The sequence below is a fragment of the Cuculus canorus genome, chromosome 3 (assembly GCF_017976375.1).
Source record: "Cuculus canorus isolate bCucCan1 chromosome 3, bCucCan1.pri, whole genome shotgun sequence".
In the NCBI taxonomy this organism is placed as follows: domain Eukaryota; kingdom Metazoa; phylum Chordata; class Aves; order Cuculiformes; family Cuculidae; genus Cuculus; species Cuculus canorus.
In genome coordinates, this window is record NC_071403.1 from 100,035,619 (window position 1) to 100,040,547 (window position 4,929).

The 4,929-nt window shown below is 37.1% G+C and overlaps 1 long non-coding RNA gene across 1 annotated transcript; it reads right to left on the reverse strand.

Moving 5' to 3' along the window:
• Nucleotides 1-522: 522 nt before the first annotated feature.
• LOC128851797 (uncharacterized) lies at nt 523-4,516 on the reverse strand. Its single transcript, XR_008449249.1, has 3 exons — nt 4,277-4,516; nt 3,357-3,470; nt 523-1,636 (listed from the first exon to the last, which is right to left on the reverse strand). It is a non-coding gene; the product is annotated as an uncharacterized LOC128851797 (long non-coding RNA).
• Between the last annotated feature and the right edge of the window lie 413 nt (nt 4,517-4,929).

Below are 4,929 nucleotides of genomic sequence, written 5' to 3' on the forward strand. Positions count from 1 at the left end.
ATATCTAGGTAAATAACAAGTTGTTTAAAAAATTAAGGCCTGATCAGCTGAAAAAGCTGCTTTCACTTCCATATGAATGTTTTGTTGACTACTGAACAATGTTCAAAGCTATTGTCTCTTGGTGAGGGCACATCTCTTCAACATGATCTTATTAATGTAGTTCTCAGGCAGCAACACTGTTGCTAACATTTTCATGGTCTTACATCTGAAATATTAACACCCAGTTACTTCAACACTACAGCAAATATCTTGCATATTTAACAGACAGTCTGATTCTGCTTTCATTTGCACCAGATCAGCACCTGTAGGCATAGGGTCAGAATTATTACTGTTTGCACTGCATACGTGGTCAGGAAGCCAGTTTTTGCAAATCTGTTCAAGTCTTTGCTGGAGCTGTTAAGTATAAGAGGTAGGAAAAGAGTTTTATCCCCTTATGATTAAAGAGTAAGGAAAAAAGTGTGGGAATAACTGTTAAATTTGCTAAATATAATAATATTTCTAGTGAAGTGTCATAGAGACTTATTAGTAAATCATCACATATTTGTAAATTATTTAGTAAAGGGGTGGATACTAAAGTGTCAAAGCAGGTTGTTGGTTTGATTTTTTTCAGGAATGTTAAAACAAACTGTATGTGAGGAGCTCATGTTACCAAGTATTTGGGTAATAAAATGTTAAAGGAAAGTTGGTCCTAAAAAATATAAAGTGATGCACATAGATTTCAAAAGCAGTCCTGACTCCACATATAACATGATGATCATTCAGTTGTGCAGTGAACCCATGTGTACAAGCACCCTGAATAACATCCATGATTTTGACCCCCCAGCTCACCTGTACCCAGTCTAAGGGAAGCAGACAAAAGGAGCAGAAAGGATGATTTAAGAGTTGTGCTGGAACAACTAGAAATAGACTGGGATTTCTCAGCCTAGGAGGAGATAACTAAGGGGGATGTGGTGGAAATATTTAAAGTTACAAATGTTGTGGTGAGTGTTTGTGGTTTTCGATAATACAACAGCTAAGGGGAACACATTAAATAATCAAATGGCAGTAGAAATAAAGCAAGAAGATACACTTTTTTCTTCTCAGTTTATAAACTGTTCTTACTCATTGCTGCAGTGTATTGTGGATAGACAAACAGCCAAACTATCAGTCCAGGAAAAGCTATTAAAACACAAATGTGTCACCTCTGGCTCAGAAGTCACTGAGTGGCAAGTTTCTCTAAGGTGAGAAAGTACATCAGGAAAGTAATGCCATCACCTTACACTATGTGAACTGGGAGGTGCCCAAGCAACCTCAGGGAAAGTGCCAAGGGAACATCAGTCAGTTTGACCTCCACTAAACCTATTGAAGAGCTTTTTACACATTCTTGTAGTGTTGTCTTGATGGAGCAGGTAGGAAAGAACAGGTCATTTCTGAACCAGACTTCAGCAAATTAGCACAGTGTCTGATATTAAATATTTCCTGGCCTGAAGAAGGTGAAATTTTACTAGCTACAAAAACATTGCTGGGCACAGCAACTGCACAGCTTCTCTGTTGTCTTTGTTCTGCACTGTCTCCATTGCACAACTTACCAAGGCTGGTTTCTCTGTCTGTAGATGGAGCAGGACAGGATGGTTCAATATATCATAAGTCAAGTTCCCTGAAATGTAAGAAGTCATAAAATTTCAAAGTAAGAATAAAGAGAAGAGAAATTAATTCTAAAGCTTAAAAAAAAAAAAAAAAATTTCAATAGGCTACTTGGAAAAATACAATAAAATATTTTGAGCAAATTTTATGAGCAAATTTCTTCCATAGTGGTGTTATGCTCATAGTATGATGATAGCATGAGGGGAAAGAGTTAACTGATAGACTTGCAGAATGCATTTTCAGAGGAATACGTGATAAGGAAAAGGTTAGGTGTTCCTCTTTAGAGCTGTGGAAGTGGCAATAAAATGGCAAATAATGAAACTCAGCGTTGATCAGCATACAGTGATACACATGAGAAGAAACCATCCTAACTTTATGTATGCAATAAGGTAACTAGCACTGAACGGGCAGCTATTAAAAGAGGGAAATGCTCTTTTGAATCGTAATGCTTTTCTCAGATAAGAAATGTCCTTAGGTAACATTGTAAATGGAAATAAATTAAAACCTGACTATCCAAATGTTTTGCAATGGTAAAGAGAGGAAAAACAAATAATTGCATGTCAGGATGTTCACTCACTAGGTTACACAAGGAGCATGAGCTTATTTTGGAACCAGCCTGCTCTATGCCTATTATCTTCACCATTACAAATATGCAAAGTACTCCAGTCAGTGTTGTTTTTGAAGGATAGTTAAAGCAAATGGGTGAACTGGTTTAGGTGAAAATAGAAACTGGTTTCTAATCTGGTCCAGTTTTTTTAAAGCGCTCTCTGTCTGAACATATTTTTTATTAAGTTTAGTAAAACCTGAGATTCGCATGCTTCTGCATTTCCTGTTTTTGACCAATAGCGGAAACAGAAACACTGGAATACTGTAAGATGTTATTTTTAAAATATTTCCACTCAGCCAACCAGGAAGTTCTGGAAATCTTGCAAGAGGTCTAATCCTGTAGACCATGTAATCCAAAAATGGTCATACAAGTTTGTCAAGTTTTTCAGGTATTTATAGTCTTATCTGGTGAGGATCAAAAATATATAGAGAGTTCTCTATTAGTGTGAAAAATATTTTGCATGTGAAATTACAGTCGCCTCTGAGAAGTTTAATTCTCTAATGGGAAATATGCAGTAACCTGAGCTGCCAAAAGCCAAAGGGCCATGGGAAGTGGTGAGGGCTGAGTTACCACACAGAATGGGAAGGCTGGATGGAAGGAATTGTAACTGCAGCTAAGGGCTTCCACTGCTTTTTGTAGGGTGGCTGGGACAATGAGATATCATTATGGGATAGACAGATAGATGATTATGTGGAGCCTCAGTAACAGGGTTGAGAAATGGTAGAAACTAGAGAAACCAACAGCAGCAGTCCAGACGAGGAGATGGTGTGATGAGCAGAGTATATGCATGAGTATATGCAGGGAACAGTAAGTCCATCCATGTTGTTTAGAAGAAAGCAGGAGACACAGGGGGATGAGGAAGGTGAGGTCTAGAGAAAAGAGGATTAGACAAAGAATTCTTAACACCAGTGACAATGTTGCAATGTTTTCAAGGAGTGCCAATGTACAAAGGTGTGCCACAAAGTGGGCAATAGTCAGGCAATGAGCCCACAGTGAATGTATTGTCAAAAGTAAATGCGATTTATCTTGAAGTATGACAGAGACAAATGACTCAGAATGGAGCCATCAGTCCTATAGAAAGAAAGCAATGGGCAAAAGAAGAAAAAAAAGCAAGACCCATGCTTACATTGCAATTATTCCACTTTCACTTCTTGCTTCTTAAACATGTTCTCCTCCTCTTCTTCCTGTAACTTGCTGTTAAGAGTTATCCATGGAGAGCAAATGGTTGAAGAAGAGATGCCTGTTACAGAAAAGCCAGTGCCTCACTCAGTGAGAGGTAACAGATACGTGAAAACTTGTATTAATTTGCAACATGGCACTTAGCTTGTGATTTACACTTTAATTTAAATTTCATCATATCTGATTCTTGATGGTATGAATGTTAGCCTAAAACAAGATAAGGAACTCTTTGGATATGTTTAATATTTTAAAGATTAATTTGGTTTATGTGATTGATAAAGCAACTGTTTTCCATGCTGTAGAATATCATGACATGTTTTAGACAACTTTTTGTAGGACTGTATATAGAAATCTTCTCTGAAATAGCATGAAGGCTGGGTTTTTTTAGCTATGGCAGTAGTAAAACATGAGAAACTGAAGACACTCTGAAACCCAGAACATTTCATATCAATGACCAGGTGAAATTTTTAAACCTTTTAACATATTCTAGACTGAATATGTACATTCTGTCAGCTCTTATTATCATGCATTTTTGCTAGAAATCCATTTTAAGATTAATTTGTATAAACAAACTATACTGTCCCTCAGCCAGATATGTAATTAATAGGAAAGGGGAAAAGGAGGAATTGTTTCTTTGTTAGCTGTGTGTAAATAACTATAAGAGAATTTGAAAGTTCTGTGGGTTCTCTAAAACATGAGTAGTAATACAGCTGGCAGCAGGAACTCATCAAATCCCTTACAAAAAGTCCCCTGCTATTTCTCTAGGAAGAACTTCCTTGGCTCCCTCCATAGCCCTACTGAAGAGGCAAAGACCTTCCCCTCCTGAATCACGGGCTCCCTTACATCTTTCTTCTTTAGAGCACTTACTCTATTTTCTGCTGCATCAAAACTGCTTTTCGTTTCCAGGAAGTCTTCAGATATCTTGAATCTGTCATATTATCACTTAGCTCATCATTGTTAGTTCCTCATCAGATGATATCTTCCCCTATACATAGATATCAGTCCTTAATCATCTCTGTGTGTATTTTGCCATCAGCACAGCAGTACACTCGTTATGAATTCCACTGCAGAACAAGTCGTTTCTTATTTGGGGTGTGACAGACTGAAACCTGAAAAATTGCATAGCAGTGATAAACTGTTAGATCTAGATATTGTCCTTCCCGCTACCCAGTTGACTACTCATACCAACTGCTTCCAAACTATCTGAATGGGTGAAACAGTCACAGAAAATACCCTATGTCAAAAATGCAGGCTCAACATGTTGAACAACATTTGTCTTCAGAGATGCGTCTGTTAAACAGCGTGGGCAAGTTTTTCTTCAGTGTTTGTTAAACTTTATGTCAGTTCAAAAGCTTTTCTATAGTTTTTTTTTTTAATGAGCTGTGCTCTCAGCAAAGGAAGATTTTGAAAAATTCTGCATTTATGCTATTAATAATGAAATTAAGTACTACATACAAATGTGAGTAGTAACAGCAGTTCCTGTAATAATAAGTCTACAGATCTTTAATAAATACAAACAC